This window comes from Pinus tabuliformis, chromosome 8 (genome assembly GCF_031772625.1).
Source record: "Pinus tabuliformis cultivar Carrire ecotype Pingquan chromosome 8, CPIR1, whole genome shotgun sequence".
Taxonomy (NCBI): domain Eukaryota; kingdom Viridiplantae; phylum Streptophyta; class Pinopsida; order Pinales; family Pinaceae; genus Pinus; species Pinus tabuliformis.
Genome location: NC_142294.1, coordinates 1,786,482,863 through 1,786,504,187, shown reverse-complemented (window position 1 = coordinate 1,786,504,187; position 21,325 = coordinate 1,786,482,863). Strand labels below are relative to the sequence as shown.

Sequence of the window (21,325 nt, the reverse complement as noted above, 5' to 3'; positions counted from 1 at the left end):
GATCCAATGGATCCCATTGATCCACCTGCCTAGTGAACCCACTACTTCAAGAAAAAGGCCTTTATGGCTCAAAGATACTCTTGAAGATGTCGAGAAACACATTGCATCTAGGGGGACATTTCATGAAAGCAAGAAGACGAATAAGTACCAAGGGTACTTAGTTGCGATGAGTACCATTGTACAATCTGAGCCTTGTACATTCGAAGAAGTCATGAAGTAACAAGTTTGGAAGGATGCGATGAACGAGGAGTATGAGTTGATCATGAAGAATGATGTTTGGGATGTGGTTCCTAGACCCAAAGACAAGTTTGTGGTCACTTCAAAATGGCTCTACAAGATCAAACATGGAGTTGATGGGAGTGTTGAGGAATTCAAGCCCAAATTTGTAGCTCGAGGCTTCTCTCAAAAGGAAGGAGTAGAGTACGATGAGATATTTGTACCAGTTGCCCAATATACAGCCATCTGTTCGATCATAGCCCTTGCTGCCTCACAAGGATAGAACCTACATCAAATGGATGTCAAAACTGCCTTCTTGCATGGTTCGCTTAAGGAGGAAGTGTATGTGGAACAACCCGAGGGTTTCGAGGTTCAAGATCATGAGACACATGTATGCAGGTTGAAGAAAGCCCTCTATGGGTTAAAGTAAGCCCCCAGGGCTTGGTATCGGAGGATCGATAGTTATCTTATGAAGTTGGGATCTATGAGAAGCAATGTTGACCTGAACCTATACTTCAAGGTTGGAAAGGACAAACCTCTCATTCTGGTCCTTAATGTGGATGATCTCTTTCTGACAGGTGATGACCCTCTCATTCATCAATGCAAGAGAGAGTTGGCTTCCGAGTTCAAGATGAAGGACCTAGGGCTGATGCATTATTTCCTAAGGTTGGAGGTTTGGCAAAAGCCAGGTGAGATTTTCCTTTCTCAAGGGAAATATATTGTGAAGCTACTTGAGAGATGTGGGAGGGTGGATTGCAAGTCCGTGACTACTGCGATGGCACTCAACTTTAAGAAGCTATGTAGAAGGGTTGTTGGGCCCGAATTGGCGAACCCTACCGAGTATCGTCAACTTGTGGGGGTCTGATGTTTTTGGTCAACTCCCGTCCTAACATATGCTTCGTTCTGAACACGTTGAGTCAATATATGGTCGAGCCTCATCACATTCATTGGATTGCTACCAAGAATCTTTTGAGATATCTCCGGGGTACAACCCACTATGAACTAAGATACTCTGTCAAGGATTTGAGACTACATGGATGCACAGATGTTGATTGGGATGGCAGTGTGGTGGATCGTAAGAGCATGTATGGGTGCTGCTTCTCTTTGGGATTTGCCTCTATATCTTGGATGAGCCGGAAGCAGAAATTAGTTGCACTAAGCACCGCCGAGGCCGAATACATTGATGTGAGTATGGCCTGTTGTGAAACAATTTGGTTGAGGAAGCTTTTCAGTGAGCTATTTGAGCACGTGCTAGATACCACCATGATCTTCTGCGACAACCAGAGTGGGATTCGTCTATCAAAGAATCCCGTGTTCCACGACCGCTCCAAGCACATTAATATCAGGTACCACTTTATCCAGGATATGGTACAACAGGGAGCAGTTAGCTCCAACACATTAGGACAGATGAGCAGATTGCAGAAATTCTCACGAAGCCTTTTAGGAAGGTCAAATTCTTAACCCTCTAAGAGAGACTTAGAGTCGTGGAATGACCCTCTTATGAGGGTCCCATATGAGTTGAACACAGAGCTCTGGGCGCTCTTGGGGGCGTGGGGTACTTCTTGGAGCTAGCTATGAGCGACCATAGGGTGAGTGATTCACCTTCCCCTAATGGTGCGCTGGATACAAGGTGAGTGGTTCACCTTCCCCTGTGATACCCCATTATGGTTGACATGTGTGTAGAGTGAGTGGTTCACCTTCCCCTACCCAGACACGTATGTAGTGTGAGTGGTTCACCTTCCCCTATGATTGATATATGCATAGGATGAGTGGTTCATCTTCTCCTATAGCATATTAGCAGGATGAGTGGTTCACCTTCTCCTGTTGATGCTCCCATGCACATTCTACCCATAGAGTCTGCAACTCACGGGAAATACCTCTTATCTAGCCAATGAGTTGGGAAAAGTTGGTTAGGGGCCATAGCACTATCGATTGACGCATCGTGTACTGTCGTACTCCCTATGACTAGGATGCATGATGTTTAACAACTTGATCTGGAATCAAGGATTGACTTTAGTCAGTGGAGAGTGGTATGATCTTATGACTCACTCTCGATCACTTCTTCATTATTACTTCATGGTTCAGCAGAGCAGTACAAGACAGTGATGACAAGGATGGTAAAGGGACAGGTTGGCAGTATGATGGATTAGCAAGTGGAATTCTCAATCTCCCTAATTGAGAGGGAGTGTTAAAATTGGCAACTAGGGCCAACTTCCACCTTAGGACAGCTCATTTGATGGAGATTATTATTGCATTGGATTCCTCTTTCGAAGATGTACAATTTTGATATAAAGATCATCTCATTCTAAAAGCAAAATGGAATTACGAATTTATTCTTCTTATGGACAAATTGTCAAGGTCGGCCTCAGTCAAATGTAGGCTCATGAAGCCCAATGGATGGGTCTCCTCACTCTCAACGAATTGTATAAATCTATGTTGCATGAGTTTCTGGAATGTGGGAATGTTGGGAACTTGGGTACGGGTGTCGGGGGCGGTTAGAGGTTTCCCCAAAATTTACAAGAAACGGCTAATCGGGAGCGGTAATATTATATAATAAAAAAATAAAAATATAAAATTAAAAAATAAATAAATATTCAATTAATTATATAATTTACATAATAATCAAAATTAATATTGAATCAAAATATGAAAATCAATTTAAATATATAAATAATAAATATATAATCTCTCTTCTATATAAATATATTCTTTGGGTGTCTCTTTCTGTGAGTCTCTCCCCTTTATATATATAAAATATTAAAATGTCAAGTTCATTATCAGTCCTCTAATACATGACGAGTCTTCGAAACAATCTAACTTAAAAATAAAAAGGAATAATTTTACATATGTTTCTCTAGTTATTCTTAAGAGAAAAAGTAAAGCAACTCTAATGCTTAAGCATTGACTACCACATACAATATGCACAAACAATCTTCTGCGATAAATATACATAAACAACGAAAGAAATACTCATCAGCATGACATCCCAAATATCGCCCTTACATCGAGGTGCCACATGCTTCCTTAACCCATCAAGAGATTGCTCCAGTTTCTCAATTAAGAATATCAGTGTTAAGGATGTTTTTAGCCTTGCTTCCTGCAAGGGTTTCAACATAGGCTCATGTTTTGTGGGCAGCTTGGCATATTTCTCTACAGGCTTTGTATTCCCCAACCCCAAAGAACACCAGAACTCCAAAAAAACAGTCTTCAAAGCTCTCGAAACTTTCCCCAGCTCCCATTGCAGCTCCCGCTGAAAAGGGAACGTTCCCATACAATTCCAAAGCTCTGAGAGCATGGGAACCATTGGAACGGGTTTCCCACCACTTGAGAACAGTTCCCGTGTAACAGAGGTATAAATAGGAGTGACCCTTCTCTCATTTGGACACTCACTCATCTCATCACGTCATCTTCTCTCTTCTCTATTAATTGGTTCGTACAACTTGGAGGCTCTTTTCTGTTTGCACATGGAAGGAAGATTGTTTTTGGAGGCTGAAATTTTATGTGATTAGGGCAACGTTGACTAGCGTTAACTTGGGTACTATGATTGTAGCGTTGACTTTTGTTTTGGGCCAAAACTTCAATTTTTTTAGGCCACATTCTTTGGCACGTAAATCGAGGCATTTGGGGATAGCTTGACCAAGTTGACTTTCTGTTTGACTGTAGAAATTACAGCAAGCATTGTTTGGGTTGACTAAGTTTTTTTGGGTTGATTTTGACCATCTCTTGAGGCCATACTATTTTGTTGTTGACCGAGCTGATTACAGGTTGATTTGGGGCAACTTCGACCACCGTTGACTTTCTGGTTAGTGCTGCATTGACTGTTGATTTGACTATTGATTTGGCAGATCTATTTTGAGCTTGTAATTATGATATTTGTACTCTCTCTCTATGCTGAATTATTGAAGAATAATAAGAAGATTTGATCAAAGGGTTCCCCACATTGGGGTTTGTCCCTGGCATCCACCACATCTTGTGTCCACTTGTCTTGGCTTTTCTTCTGCATATAATTTAATGTTCTATCTACATTTATTGTCAATGCTTATAAGTTAATGTAATTGCTATTGGATATAATTGGAAATTGTCATTGGACTGCGAAAGGAACATTGAAGTAAATTGTGCTTAAGCATCGAACATACCATTGTTATCAAAAATTAACAATTAGTGATTTGTATAGATGAGGCGTGTCTCTAAAGACGTGACCATTCATGAAAGGGCACCTGCCTAGGCATATAAGCAAGCCCTCATTTGTAACAATCTCATCATCTCATATCTTATGTACATTTCTTATATAAATATATTTGTCCCATCATGGATATTTATATATTTCAGATCTTTTGAATATTCTGTTGTGTATATAAACTTTGTTTATAACATTGGTATTAATGATTCATGAGTCAAATATAATCGAAAAATCAAATTGTCTTAACAAAAAACAATATGTCATAACCGATTTACAATTAAACATTAGGGACTATACGTTTACATCACAACTCTTCGTTCAATCCCTATGGAACAATTAAGGTGACATTATTTTGGGTTCACCATGAATGGAAGCTCTAGGGTCTTTCATCCTAAATACGAAAAAGACGTTTTGGACATTTTCAGACAAAAAGAAAAAAATAACACTATAAGATGTTACATTGAAATCAAATTCAATAACACCAGAAGACATACAAGATATTTCAAAAGTAATTTTTCAAGAAAGTAAAAAATGAATACAAAATTTGCAAAGAGAAGTTGACAAAATCACCACTGATAAAAATGAAGTTTTCGACTTAAAATCCATAGGGAAAAATTACTAACGCAAATTAAGAAGCTTAAAAAGGACAAGAAGTCGTTGGAAAATAAGGTACAAATGCTTATTGAGAAGGAAGCATCGAAATCTTCAAATGTAGAAATTCAAATTGAAGAAAAAGAAATGAATACCGATCCAGTGAATATCACAACTCAAGAAAAAGACAAGTCAGTGGAAGAGAAAACACAATTAGATGTTGCAGTTCAAACAATGAAAAATCCAAGTGAAGATTTTGTAACCTATTCAACATCTATATCTGAAGTAAATCAAGAAATTGCCACACAAATGATAAAGGAAAAGCAAGTCACAAGAATTCTGAATCACAAGAGAAGACAACTCAATCAGTGTGTGTATTTGTATCACTCGGAACATAAACAATAAACATATGTTCTGAAGAATACTGAAGTTTGCACAATTCAATCTGGTGATCACAATTCATCATAAGTTTCTAGTAACTAAAAGATTCCGCAAAAAATATATTTAGGATGGTCAAATCCCTTCTCAGTTCGACAATTTTATTTATCACTCCAAGGATCTTATCATCTTGTAACAAAAAAAACGACAACTCCAAGAATTCGTAAAAGACGAGAACAGATTACAAGACAAAAAAAAAAAGATGACATGCCTTGTCAGCGATAAGCTTTGAGAAAAAAGCCTTTTTGAAGAGAAAGGCAATGTTATGAATATTATATATAAATAAATAAATTAAATATAAATAATAATAACAAATCATAAATAATGATTAATTAGTGATTACTATAGAAGTGGCATGTCTCTAAAAACATGACCATTCATGAAAGGGCGCCTGCCTACGTATATAAGCAGGCCGTCATTTGTAACAATCTCATTATCTCATATCTTATGTACATTTCTAATAAAAATATATTTGTCCTATCGTGGATATTTATATATTTCAGATCTTTTGAGTATTCTGTTGCGTATAAGAACTTTGTTCATAACAAGGGTTGAATTGAGGAGGCCGACTAGGCCTTATGCAAGCCAAGTAAGGCTGTTGATTATGTTGTAACTAGACAGCAGAGAAGGGCTGAGTTTGCCCTGTTTGGACAGCAAAGAAGGGCATTTTTGGACAGCAGTGAAGGGCTGAGTTTGCCCTTGTTTTGCAGCAGTGTTTGAACAGCTTGGAGGGCTGAGTTTGCCCTTGTATTGAAGCAGTGTTTAGACAGCATGGAGGGCTGAGTTGTCTCTTGACCTCCAGTGATTGGAGAGCTACAGGAGCAGCCAACAGTGAGCAGACAGTGGCAGACACCATGAGCAGACTGCGGCATGGAGATGGAAGAGGGTTTCAGCAGTAAAGGGTTTTTTTGTGTAAGTTTTCCTTTGTATTTGGCATTTTACTGAGCATTGTAAAAGAGCCATTTTCTCTTGTACAGGAGTCCTAAATTTGTTTTGAAGGACTAATGAGAAATCTGTTTTTGGGGCTGGATTTTTTGGGGGTGTGTGATCTGATTGCTAGTTTTAAAGTTTCCACTGTGTAAAAGTTAGACACATTAGTGTGTTTCAGTTGAATAGCTGAGCAAAATTAAGTGGAAGCTGTAAAACTAGCAATTAGATCATGCATAGAAAGAGAACTAAAATTGGATAAGTAAAAGAGAACTAAAAGAGAGGAGGGCAGTGTCATCCCTGGCCAGATAGGGATTCTGGTTGTCAAGGAAGCTTTTGTCTTTGAAGATAAATAAATCTTCCATTCCAGTGCTTTCAAACAAATCAGATCTATGTCGACGGCTTATAGAATACCAGCCACTTTAAAGAAGGAGAGATATTTGGAAAACGTGGTTGTCAATAAAGAGCAGTTTGGGATTCCTTTGACGGACTAGACAGGGCCTCAGGGCAATATTAGTGCTGGACATATTGTGTATGTTTCAGAAAATCACTCTGTCAAGAAGAAGGCAGGTCCTGGTGCTGGAACTAATAATTATGCAGTATTCATGGCATTAACACTGCTTCTCAAATCTACTCTGGATAATAATGTCAAACAGATGCAGGTCATTGGAAATTCAAACTTGGTAATAAGGTGGATGAAAGGAACACGACAGCTTTTCAATATCTCTCTAAAGCCCTTGGGTGATCAGCTTAAATCAGTTGCAATTTATTTGAATCAATCTCCTTCGCTCATGTCTTCAGAGAGCAAACTATTACAGCAAATGTTCTTTCAAAAGAGGGACAAAAGGTAGAAGTTTAAAAAGTTATAATTGAAGAGAACATGGATGGAAGTAATATCTGTCTCTGAATCAAATGTTTAGTTTCCTGATGCTGGGAGGGGGTTACTCATACATTTTGAAGATTTATTGAAATTCTGGACTGTTAGAAGATGCTTATTTTGCTTTTGTCACATATTAGGGTTTTTTTGGATTCAGTTCATTCCAGAAATTGTAAAGAATTTTTTTAAGGAGATTTTGGGGCAGTAAATGCACAAGTATAAGCATGATTATGAAGATATAATTCATTTCTTTATCTTTGTGGATGCACCCATATGCTTACTCAGATCTCTGTAAGTGCAGAAGCACAATAAAAGTGCAATTTCTTTTCTTCTTGAAATGAAATGGCAATTTTTTCCTTGGAAAAGAAAAGAAAAAATTAGCTGATCTATATAAGTTGAATCTTATATATAAGAAAAACGGGAGCTGCAAATTAGCTAGATAATCTCTTAAACTAAGATTAAAACTGATCATAGGCATGTTTCCTACAGTCCATTTACTTATTGTTTATTAGTATGGATTTTTTCTAAAACGTCAAAATTTGAACCAGTTAGCCAGACATTAGTATTATGCTATCATTTTGTTGAAGTTTAAAGGGTTACTCTGACTCATGCGACCTGATCCAACCATAAATATCAGATCCAATATATTGAAATGAAAACCAAACAGCTAGACATTCAACAGATTCATGACAATGCTTGTACTAGACTATTCCCTCGACCCATATTAATGCAATATGAAGACTTAACAACTAATGTGCCGACAATGATTGACTGCAGAGTGCTACGAAATATGATGTTGTCCCTCCAATGGTTCAAATAGAAGCTTCTACCTTGAATGGTTTCAGTCTAATATAAGTGATTGCAACCATACGACAACAAAACTGGCAGTCCAGTGTCTCCCAACAAGTTTGCTATTAAGTTTCATTTGAGGAGGAATTAGCAGCCTTTCTTTGCTCGCTTGGGTGGGAAGGAAATGCAGGTGCAGAGGATGCTAAGCATCTAAAGTAGACCTTAGCACTACTACACGTACACTATCTTACATGCCATCCTGCAGTTGCAACTAGATGGACAGTGATAAGAAATATGATGTTGTCCCTCCAATGGTTGAATAGAAGCTACTTACGAAAATAACACTCCCTTAATGATTTCAGTCTTATAAAAACTAATATTGCAACCACAGATACCAATGAAACAGGCAGTCCAATGTCTCCCAGCAAGTTTGCAATTTAGTTTCATTTTGAGGAGGAACTTTCTTTGCTCGCTTGGGTGGGAAGAAATTGCAGGTACAGAGGATATTAAGCATATAAAGTGGACCTTAATTACACTAGTACATGAATTATCTTACATGCTATCTTGCAGTTGCAACAGCTTGAATTGTTTGTATGTAGTAGTTCACAAAAAGCAACCAATAGACACTTGGCATATATGTTAAAAAACAAGTATAATAACCAATAGACACTTGGCATATATGTTAAAAAACAAGTATAATAACCCATAATACACCAAGAGTGATCACTGATTAACCTAGCCTATTAAACGGTACACCAAGGTGCATCAGTACCAATAGACGATATATTTTCTTAAGTCGACTCTACTGAAGATTAGAAAGCTGAAAATGTTAGGTAGATCACCTAAAATTCTGCTCTAGCCACTACGCCCTGCTGCCTATCCTACTTAGGGTTTTCATTTACATATATTTTTTCCATTATTTTAAATATAATATTTCAATTGTGATGTAATAAATCAATGGAGCTAGAAGCTTGTGGCCATTTGCTTTAGAAAAGAGGCATTATTATTCTTATAAGAAAATAACCTCTTGGTCTATATGCAGAACTGAAACTTTAGATGGGCAACGAATAAATATCTCCACAGAATATTCAAAGCAATAACCAAGAAGGAAAAGCGGGAAGATTGTGTTTTGTAAACATGAAATGGATAAGTTAGGTGCTGAAATTTTATGACTAGAAAAAAGGTTTCCTGCAATCCCAACCCGGTTTTAATTTCACCTTATCACTCCCATTCAGTTAAATGCCCATTCCCATAAACATACATTCAACATATAGAATTTTGGAAATGAAATTTTTAGATTAAAAGTTTGCACATGTGTCCTTACAAGTGCAACGCTCATTTTGTAAAATTGTATTTGAAACTGTCTTTTGTAAGAACAAGTAAAAACTACAAATCCAATTGATACAGTATGATGTATGAATACAGAGTTAAAGTATCCTCCACTATATCGGCTTCTGAAAGGAACATTCATGGTTATAAGCATTAAGAATTACAGTTCCAAGTTTCACTTGCTTGAACTCTATCCTTTTATTCTTGTTCTCCTATTTTTGAGCTGGAAATTTGTATTTTCATCCAAGGATGTTTATATAATAGTTATTAGAATTGTCTTACTTAGATCATTTTGACCCAAAACTGCCTTGGATTGACCGTCTGAACTGGTACCATTTTGGACCAGAATGAGTCCAAGTGATTGATTCAATCTCGAATTGGTTGGTTTTACATTATTTGCCCTGCATGCAAATAACCTTGAAAATTTGCAAAGAAACAAGAAAAGTAAGGAGTTTCTAAATCTGTCCTACATGCCAACATGGCTCTATTTAAAGACCCCTCATTGCTCCTCCAATTTCCTTCACACTTTTCTCATTGAACATTTTTGTGAATATAAAGAATTTGGAGCTATATTAAAGAGAGCTGATTTGCAGCTGATTTTGGTTTATATTTTATCTACATCACAAATCTACAAATTTTCTACAAGCTTTGAGTAGAATTGAAACTGACTTTTGTGTTGAAGAATCAAGGGCAATGATGTATATTAGGATTCTTCCCTGCTTGATAACAATTTGTGATGCACTTGTACAATTATCTTAGCTTTATCTTCTTCTTATTATTATAGTGTGTGTTTCATCAAACTGCTATCAAAATCAAAAAGACAAGAACACTAATGTTGGCTCTCTGCCAAGGCCAAAACCTCTCTCTCTTAGAGAGGAAAACCTTTTGGTAAGTTTCTCTTATTGAAGCTTCATGTTGATCAATGCCAAACCCTGGACTCTTGACTAGGATGTCCTCCAAGCACAAGTAAAGTCCTTCCTCTTTTCTGCACTATGTTCCCCGGCACATGGACTTCCTCCTTCCGACACTTTGCTCCCCAGCACTTCGTCCTTTTCTTCACTACTTTGTCTAGAGATAGACCTTGGCTATGTTAGCTTCTTGATGAGATATTCTTCTTCCTTTCTTCAAGATGTTCTTCACTTAAGGAGACACCCTTCTCTTGATCCAACGAGATTCTTCTTGAGGTAGGTCTGCAAACATGATGTGATTGAACAGCAGCCCTAGTTTTGCCACGTATGGTAGGAACCCTAGAGAATTAGGGTCCTTTTCCTTCACTAGAGAGATAGGCTTCTTCGCTTGACTTGGGAGGCCTTGTAGGCCTAGTTTCAAGCCCAAACAACACTAGTTCATGGACTGTTTTGTCCCTGCTGTCATACCCACAGACTTGACCTCCTTTTCTTCACACGTGTGACTGTTTCTAGCCCTAGAAATAGTCCTCTTCACTTTGGTTTTCCTCCTCCTTCCTTCGTTGCACTAAGAGTTAGACAAGGTTTTCTCTTCTCTTTTTGGGCTACTTCACTTCCCTGATTTCATAGATGTTTTTCTTTTTCTTTTGAGGGAGTGGACAACCTCTATTTATAGACGATTGTCCCTCCTTTAGGCCGACTTTCTCATTGTAGGCCAACATACATTTTCTTCATCAATTTTCATCGTTTAGCCTCTTTTGGAGGACGTTGTTGTATGGAGAGGACTTGTACTTGGCTTGGACGTATTCCTTTGACCTTATACAATATTCTACATAGTGTAACATGCCCTTTAAGGGTCTTACATAAATACATTGACGCTTTGACTTCCTAGAAGCACTTAAACATGTGCTTGACCTACTCCAATGAGCAAGAAACTCATTGACAAATAATATAAAAATAATTTCTCTTTTCTTGAATAAATACAAATGTCAAAATTACATTTGTGAAGACCGAACCTAGTTATACTTTCTTCAACGCTCCCTCTTAACTAGGGAGGCTTTCATACAACATTTCAAGGTGTTTGGCTATGTTTCAATCTTGAAGAATTCACATAAGAGAAATCGGATTTGCAATCCATCTGTTATAGCATCATAATAACCAACATTGTTTCCACAGCAAGGCCTTGACTGACAACTCTATCTCTCAATAGATCAGAGCACAATGTTGGCGAGACCAATGACTTATAGACACCTTAGTCATTGTCTCTCAAGGTACATACCCACCCAGGTGTTCATTAAGTATGACCTTCTAGGACTATTCTTATCTTGGGTTCCCAACCCTTACAGAATATCGGTCCTCTTGCGTACTCTTCTCTTGGATGCCCTACACATCCTCCTCAAAGAGTATCGGATGCCAGATGATTACCCAATCCTCCCATTCTTTCTTCCTAAGTGAAGACAAGAATGTCGTCTCTATCATTTCCTCTCAATTGAGGAAGACATGCCCAAGTATCCTCTGATAAGGTACTTGTCCAAGTTCCTTTGTAATTGGGAACTTGTTATAACTCCCTCTTAGCTAGGGACTTGTCCATTCATTAGCAACTTCTTCTTTGTGGGTCCTCCAGCTGCTTGATCTCCTTCCTTCCTTTGATGTCATGAAGTCTTTGGTCGAACTTCTTTTTGGTAGGGCACCATCCATTGATCACTTTCCTTCTTGGTTTTTCATGTCATTGCTTCCTTTGTGGAAAGTGGCCTTCTTGTCATATATCAGGTTCTATTGTCATCTGTTCATTCTTTGTCATTTCGTCCATGCTTCGGACTACTCTTCACATGGATGCTTCTTTGTACTTGCTTGTTCCCATGCTTTGATCTAGTAGCCCTTCGTGACTTCATCCTAATATTGCTTCAACAATAAATGGTGCTTTTGTTGGATGGCTTCTTCATCATGACATCTTTGTAGAGTAGAATCAATTATCTGCACCTTTCATATCTCCAAGGCCTTCATAGGTGTCAAGGGTCCTTTGATCTTTTTCTTCCTTTGTCAGAGTTGTCATGCCTTCTTTTGGGAGATGTCTTCAAAGTATCTTGTCAGATAGTGATTCTTGGTGATCATGGTGTTCTTCACATGCTTGATCTCTTTCTTCATTTGCTTCTTCTTGGATAGATTGGTCAACCACTTTTTGCTCCTTGTGAGAGCACTTCTTCATTGCTTGCTTCTAGGACTAGTCAGCATTTCTTCTTTACTTGCTTCTTAGTCAACAATCTTATACTCCTTATGTGAGTATTTTCTTTTGTTGACCTTCATTGCATTGTAGTACATGCCTTCAAGCATGTCATTGGTGAAAGAGATTCTTTCCTACTTGATCATGTTATAGAACTATTCCCATGACTCAATAATATACAAATGATAACATGACTAAACTTTGATGCATACATACCTCATCTTGATTCTCCTTTGATCATCTTAGCTTCATTTGGTAGTCCTTCGTGTGGCCCTTCTTACTTCATCTTAGCTTGCCCGCATATCATCCTTTTCTTGAATCCCATGAATGGGATTCCCCATGAGGCATCTGCTTTTGTTTATGAATCTTCTTTTGAAGATTCCATCATAGGATCTTAAAGACCCTTGTCTTGGAAATGTTTCTTTCCTTTTGATGATGGAGGTCTTCTAAGATTCTTAATAATGATCAATTTTATATCATTGTGGATGAGGTCCTATTCTAAGTATGCTCCTTCTACATGAATATCTTGAGCTATATCTACCATGCTCCTATATTCTAGAAGATATTTCTATCCATGCATTTTGTTCTTATTATAAATGCTCTTTCTACATGAGTATTTAGAACTCTATGTACATCATGCTTCTAGATTCTAGAAGATGTTTCTAGCCATGCAATTTGTTATGCTCCTATACTACTCAAAACTTTGAAAGAAGACTTTTAAGTAAAGAAGTAGACTTAGTCATAGTAGAGATCCAAAGGATCTTCCTTCTTTTGTTTCTTGTCTTCTTCTTTCATTTCTTGAGTCACATGAGCTTCTTCCCTTTTTTTTTTTGTTGTCTTTCTTTAGTTTAGGACAATACCTCTTGTAGTGTCCATATTCTTGGCATCCATAGCATTGGATTTTGGAGATATCTTTGTTGTTTGTTCTTCGTGGGCCAAATTTGCCAAATTTTCCCTTTCTCTTGGCCATGGTAGCAAAATCTTTCTCCTTTGATCCCACATCTTCCTTTACTTTGAGTCTTGTTTGCTCTATCTTGCATAGAGACCAAATTTCACTTAGTGGGGTAGCTTCCTTCTTGGCATATATGCTTGATGTGAAGTTGCCCTAATCCTCAGGTAGAGCATTGAGTACTACGGTTGTCATTTCTCTGTCAGACATAACTTCTCCTAGCTCTTAAAGTTGATCCCTCATCTCAGAGATCTTCATGAAGTAGGGAGCTATTCCTTCCTTTGATATCTTCACCTTGTACAACTCATTTCGAAGAGATATCACTTCTCCAACTGTGCTTACCAAGAATAGCTCTACTAGTTTATCATAGATTTCTTTTGATGTTTCAAGTTTGGAGACATAAGGAATGAGAGAGTCTTTGATGGATTCTATTAGAATCCTTTGAGCTCGTCTCATCCTTATTGTACTTGACTAAGGCTTGAGTTTGTTCATTAGCGGGAATAGTAACATTCCTTTTGATGTGTTCTAGGAGTTCGTTCTCCTTGAGAAGTAAATCAATCCTCTTCTTCCATACAAGAAGGTTATTGGTACCTACCAATTTATTGCTTTCCTTGCAAAAAAACATTGATGTATATTCAGAAGGGGATATATACTTACTTGATATATTTTGAGATGTAGTAGACTTGCTTTCTCCTTGAAGACTTGATGGCTTGCCTTCCTTAGATCTTGATGTTCTTCAAGTTGCTTTCTCCAAGTGGACTTGACTTGATGATGAGAGTTGCTTGATGACTTGTAGCTTGATGTAGGTCCTTCTTTGATTTTCTCTTCTTGTAGGTGCCTTTATGTAAGGCTCTTCTTGCTTTGTAGTCTTTCTTGATGAAAGATAGATGGTAGACCTCCTTGAAGTGATTGAGACTTCTTGGCTAGATGCTTCAACTTTTGTAGATGTCCTTCCTTGATGAGTGTTCTTGAGTTGCCCTTTCCTTGATGTGTCACCTTAGCTCCGATACCATGTTGAAGAATCAAGGGCAATGATGTATATTAGGATTCTTCTCTGCTTGATAACAATTTGTGATGCACTTATACAATTATCTTAGCTTGATCTTCTTCTTATTATTACAGTGTGTGTTTCATCAAACTGCTATCAAAATCAAAAAGACAAGAATACAAATGTTGGCTCTTTGCCAGGGCCAAAACCTCTCTCTCTTAGAGAGGAAAACCCTTCGGTAAGTTTCTCTTATTGAAGTTTCTTTTTGATCAATGCGAAACCCTAGACCCTTGACTAGGATGTCCTCCAAGCACAAGCCAAGTCCTTCCTCTTTTCTGCACTATGTTCCCTGACACATGGACTTCCTCCTTCCGGCACTTTGCTCCCCAGCGCTTCGTCCTTTTGCTCACTACTTTGTCTAGAGATAGACCTTGGCTATGTTAGCTTCTTGATGAGATACTCTTCTTCCTTTCTTCAAGATGTTCTTGAAGCCACTTGGACCTCCTCTTCCCTAAAGAAGCTTCCCCATAGGGAACCTCATCCTCTGCCCCCTAGTCCGGTGAACCTAAAGGTCCGCCAACTGACCCTGGTGTGCCTGTACCAGCACCTGTCCTCGAAGAACCTATGCACGTGTGCCTATGTCAGCTGAGGTGCCATGTGAACTCTATACTAGTGGACTCCCTAAAGAAGTGCTCGGTGAACTCGCCACTGGTCCGCAAATGTCATTGACACTTGAGTACCTCTCGTACTAGTCGATCCCGAACCCTGAGGTCCTACTCCCTGTACCCGACCTCCCTGCTGAGGAGAAATCTTGACTCTCTCTCATCATACTCTCGTGATCTCCGATAGGCCCTCTCCTCGAACTTCACATCCCTCCTAATCACCACTCTCCGTTTAGAAGGAATGAAGATCTGATAGGGCTTCGAAGTCTCGTTGTAACCCATAAAGATACCCTTCTCTGCCATGGGTTCCAGCTTCGTCCTCCACTCCTTGGGGATATAAGAATATGTGAGACATCCAAAGATACAAAGATGTGCCACATGAGGCTTCTCTCCAGTGAAAGCCTCCTCCAGAGTCATATTCCCCAATACTCTATGAGGACTCCTGTTCTGAAGATAAACAACAGTATTTCATGCCTCATCCCCCAAAAACAAAGGTGACCCATGATCATGAATCATCGCTCTAGCAGCACCAACAATAGCTATGTTCTTCCTTTCAGACACCCCATTCTGCTGGGGGTTGTAAGGAACCGTGAACTCTCTCCTAATGCCTTCTTATGCACAGAAGTTAGAAAACCCACCATCAGTGTACTCACCACCATTGTTTGACCTCAAGACCCGAATCTTCCTACCTGTCTACTTTTCCACAAGAGCTTTGAAATCTTTAAAGTGACTAAAGACCTCACCCTTGGTCTTCAGGAAATATATCCAAGTCCTCCTAGAGTAATCATCAATGAATATAACATAATACTCATAACCACCCAAAGACACATGAGACATACGGCCACTAACATCAGTATCAATCAAGTCTAGTATACTTGTAGATTTGGTGTCGCTCGCTGGGAATGGGAACTTGGTGTACTTGCCCAAAGCACACCCTCCACAGACCTCATAATGCTCGACACTGAAATCAGGAACTCCAGTAGTGATCTCCCTCAGTACTCGCAAAGCTCCATGATGCATATCTGCCATCCTCCAGTACCAGAACTCACACAAGTCTCTACTGCTGGTGGTACTAGTGTGAGTGCTACCAGATGTGCTACTCACCAATGCTTCTGTTGACTAAAAACTGGACCTGTATAGTTTCCCAAAGCGGACTCCAATCACTTTGGCCGAAGTTATGGAATCTCCCCTGGGATGCATCAATACCTGCCCTCTTGAGAAAGTGACGTCAAATCCCTTCTCCATGGCAGACACTTAAATCAAGTTCTTCTTCATCCCCAAAACATACAAAACGTCCATGACCTTCAAAGGAGGCAAAGGCTGCCTCTCAAAGGTCACAGTCCCCACACCAATAGCGCTCACAGTGCAGTCATCTCCTAGTATAATCTCAATATCAAGTGCCCTCTCTGCAAGCTCTAAAAAGAACTCTCGTGCACTTGTCATATGGCGGGAAGCCCAGCTATCTATGTACCACACATCGAATGATGTAATCCTACTAGATGTAGAAGTAATAAATGCAAAGTCTTGGTCAAATTGTGAAGTAAACTGTTCCACCTCTGCTGAAATTACAGTACCCTTTTTCCCCTTGTTCTTCCTCTCAAGGCACGTAGTAGCAGTGTCCCATCTTCTGACATGCCCAACATTTGACTTTGGACATATCCATATCTTTCTTCTTCTTCTTCTCCTTTCCCTTAGCCCCATCTAATGAGGCCCCTTTCTTGGCCTTCCCTTTGTTCTTCCCCCTGGCTGTCAAGGCTACATCCTCCTCATCTGCTATCTTCACCCCACCACTGTCAGTCTTCCGTATCTCATGTTGCACACAATCATCCTAGAATTTGTTTCAATTGGGAAGATTCTCCCTAGAGGTAACAGCATCTCCAAAGACCTCCCAAGACTTAGGAAGTCCCACTACAACTATCCTGACTAACTCTATGGGTGCAACTGCTTCACCAATAGCAGTCACATCATCACGTACCTGTTTGACCCTACTAAGACAATGAACTACACTTTCAGTCTTTGTCATCTTGATATTCTTCAATTATTCTTTGAGTACCATCTTCCTACTCTCATTGGTAGTCTGATAGAGAGTGGTTAGAGTTGTCCACATATGATATGCATATGTTTCCTCTCACCTAAGGAACCACATGATCCTTCAAAGTGTCCATCAAAATCATTTTTGCCTTTGCATTATTTTTTGTGAATTCAGCAAGTTCATCTGCAACAATAGGAGGTACAACCACTTGTCGCACTATGTCTCAAACTGTTGCCTCATCAAACATTGTTTGAGTTCTGTCCTTCCAAATGGCATAGTTGGATATCTCATCCAATCTGTTCTCTATCCTTAAGAACATGGCCATGACTGCTGTCCAAAATTTACAAAACCAGGAAAATGGAAAAATGAACTTTCCAACACACCTTGCTGTCCCAAAAGCTCAGTCTGTGTGAAATTTCACCTTGTTGTCCCAAAATATTAGTTTGTTGTCCAAAAATTTAGTGTGTTGTCCAAACCATTGTTTGTTGTCCCAAACTATTCCCTGTTGTTCAAACTGCAATTTTCAACCTATAGCTCTCATACCATGTTGAAATTTGATGACTAAAAAAAGCTTCCTACAATCCCAACCCAATTTTAATTTCACCTTATAACTCTCATTCAGTTAAATGTCCTTTCCCATAAACATACATTTAACATATAGAATTCTAGAATTGAAATTTTCAGTTTAAAACACATGGGACTGTCAACACATGCTGAAAATAAATATGGACATAACCAGACCAACAACACACATAAAAATACACAGATTTTTGGTCAACTTAGACCCGGGCAAAACCCCTTCAATTTTCTCGAGGGAAAACTTGTTAGAGAGCTCTTCAAATTTATTTATCTTTCAAGTTCATGAAAAATACATTTGCAAACAAAACAAAACAGCAAAATACAACTTATCTCTTTAGCCCAAAACTCCTTGAAAACCGTGACCACTTTGCCTCTATTTTTGTGTCCACTTGAAGCTGAAAATATGTATTATACAAATACGATTGTACGATTGTACGGACTGTACTACACAGACTCCATATGAACTATATGGATTTCCCCAAAAAAATCAAACTTCTCTCGAACAACATGCATCTCACAACATTCAATGATGTTCGTATTGTACCTTCTGCTGTCTTCTATGCCTTGATTTTCATTCCCAGTTTTGCCCAAAAATCACTCCTTCAGCTTGATGCAACAAATTTCTCTTTCAAAACTTTTCTCCAACTCCCGGCATCCTTTCTCCAATCTGCTCATGAAGAATGAAATTGCAGTCTCTCTTTTCTTTTTCCCCTTTTGTTTCCCTAAATGACTTTTGGGCAACCCTAAGATCTAATGGCTCAAATTCATTTAGATCAAGGAATGAGAATAAATGTGCATTTAATTCTCACTTTCTATTCTTTAACTCACCCATAAAATAAAATATCCACATTGTACTTTATGTCTAAAGTCACTTTTCACTTTATAATTTAACATTGACTTTACGACTTATAAAGTCACTTTCACTTTATAAAGTCACACTTAGGAAAAAAATTATTTTGGACACTTTTCCCTATGTAGAAACTAACCCATCGAAAACCACTTGTCCAAGGTACATTAAAAATCAACATTAGGCATCCCACATCCAGCACCTTTGTATGTTCCGCATTTCCCTCCAAATGGGTATCTTAATTTCAGCGCAAACTAATTAAGTCTCAGAGAGATGCTGATTCGATTTAATGTACATGGGAATGTAGAGGTCAAGCCCTAGGGCTTAGGACATAAGATACGATAATTTTTGTTAATATCCCAGAACTTATCACAGGGCCAATGAGACTAAAGATACATCCAACGTAAATACAATGTAGGAGTGCAAAAGCAGCTCATGCACTTCTGGACTAGAAAAAGATTGATTATTGCAAACAATGCAATAAAGATTAAAAAATTTATATTGTATGTACGCAAAAAGATTACCAACAAAGGAAGTTAGAAGGAAGATTTAATAGTGTAGATAATGTAATTTGAATGTATAAAAGGTTGTAATTTAAAGTCAAGTGGGTACATAATTAGATTGAACAAAATCAAATATCCACGCCCAAACAATGCTCTCGATGCAATGGCTTTTGTAATAATGCTTCATCTGTGAAAATCTATCCACACCAGCACTCAAGGTTCAGATAACAGTGATCCATCGATCTTAGCATAGATGGAAAAAATATAATTTTGTTGAAAACCAAATGATTCAGAAACACTCTTTAGAAGAATTGAGAAGATTGAGCTTGATATCTAAAGCTCCAAATCACCACAGAGAAAAGACAATCTGATGTAGTAGAGAGTATTCGCTGCTTGAATGATGAATCAGATAGCTCTACCTCCTAATACTGTCTGAGTGGGGAGATTGAACTTGATACTCGAAAGCTGGAGATCACCCAGAGAAGAGAGAATCTAATATAGTAATCACCGCAGAGAAGAGAAAATATGATATAGTAGAGAGTATTGCCTGCGATTCTGAGGGTTCTATCTCCTATGTATACTAGCAGCTTCTACCTCCTGTGTCTCCTTCATCTACATGGATACCTAACTACAAATACAGTTCAATTTCAACTGATACAATCCAAAATGGGTCAGCAATAAAAGGATATTTCATAAATAACCTGATACCATGTAAATATATCCAGATAACATTTCCATCTAACAAAGTACAAAATGAAACCAAGTATGCAAACCAAGCTACAATAAAAAGAAGCAAACAAATTTTAAAATCCCACAACATAATGCAATCTACAGTTAGAGCAAATACAAGTCAAAACTCTGTTTTATCGCATGAAAGATGGTAGCTTAGACAGAGGCATTGGAACTGCAGCAAAGCAATTACCAAAAGGACTGTTGTAATTTTTCTGTTAAAAGGCAGTACAGTGAGAAGATATTGGGGGAATTGTACCACGATCTAAAGCCTGCAGTGAATCAGACGATTCAAGATGAGGATGTGGCCCACAAACTTACTATGAAATCGGAGCACTAGCCGAGTAGTGTGTAGCCCTTAGCGAATCGACAATGGGTTGTTTCCCTCCGTCAATCTCCACAACTGACCCGCTGAACCACAGCTTGAATCTCCTCTATGATTTTGTCAATATTCACCAAAATGACGACTGCCAACCTGCGTTTTGAAAACCTAGAGGCTCACGGAAGCGTGAAGCAATTTCTAACAAAATAAAATTACATTATACACTAAAAATCTGCTATTCAAAAAACTCAGCGGCATATGAAAGGGTTGCTAGCAACGCTTGCGTCCAAATAAGTTTAGGGTTTAGGGTTTTTTTTTTCTGACGGGATGATTTAATATTTCTCCAACGGTGTTTATCGCGAGACGTAGAGCTCCATTCTATGTCTGGTAACAGGGGTATGCGTCGTGGCGAAGAATAGAAGGATGGAGGCTAGAGAATCTAAGAGATATAAATGGGAAGTATTCAACTTAGGTTAGGGTTTACATCATCGCATTTTATTTTATTTTTTTATGTTTTTAATTTGACTTAATTTTAAGTTGTGTTTGGTTGGGGTCAATTGTAATTTTAAATTTTATTGACCAAATAAGAAAAATTATATCATTTCTCGATATTTCTTATCGTGATTGTATTTTTTTTAAGCACACTGTATTAAGTGGTATTAAAGTAGAGTTGAATGGTATAGAGAATTGTGAAGTAAATGTAAAAGGACAAAGGACATAACTAGATAGGAGAATCACTCAAATTGGGGTTGATTTTCAAGGTAACTTTTTTTTTGTTTTTTTTTTTTTGAAACTTTGATCCAACCTATTGAAGGCAAATTGATCAAAGTGATTTGCAAATTATCATTGCAGATTGAAAGAGATTCCTTGTCAGAGTCCAAAGAAACCGACGTCTCATGTGTTTCTTTCAATATACCTCGAGAAGCATTATTATTCAAGATATTTATGCTTGTTGAAGGAGCATGGTCAACACCAAGAATCGCAAGAGATGTTTGAGGCCTTGAGTCTTGGACCTTGTCCCCCAGATGGATTTCATCATCAGCTTCTTCATCATCCTTCTTTGACATAAAGGCCTTGCCCTCCATAGGAGGAGGGTTACAAGGCTTCCAACTTTTAGATCTGGAATTACGAATGTTTCGCTTTTGTCGAGAATTAAACATTAGGGAAGAATTCTGTAAGTGGCCTATTTGATGACAGAAGCAGCATCAAAAAGCAATATTCTCATAGTCCAAAGACTGAGT

The 21,325-nt window shown here is 38.4% G+C and overlaps 1 protein-coding gene across 2 annotated transcripts in view; it reads right to left on the bottom strand.

Annotated features, from left to right (window-relative positions):
- LOC149243347 (ribosomal RNA small subunit methyltransferase-like) overlaps positions 1-20,507 on the bottom strand; it is a 29,776-nt gene extending 9,269 nt beyond the window's left edge. The window contains exon 1 of one of the 2 annotated variants that reach the window (XM_089374492.1): positions 20,084-20,507. The gene's annotated coding sequence lies outside the window, so the exon portion shown is untranslated. The remainder of the gene's footprint in view (positions 1-20,083) is intronic. The other variant, XM_089374491.1, reaches the window with a different exon arrangement.
- Positions 20,508-21,325: the final 818 nt, after the last annotated feature.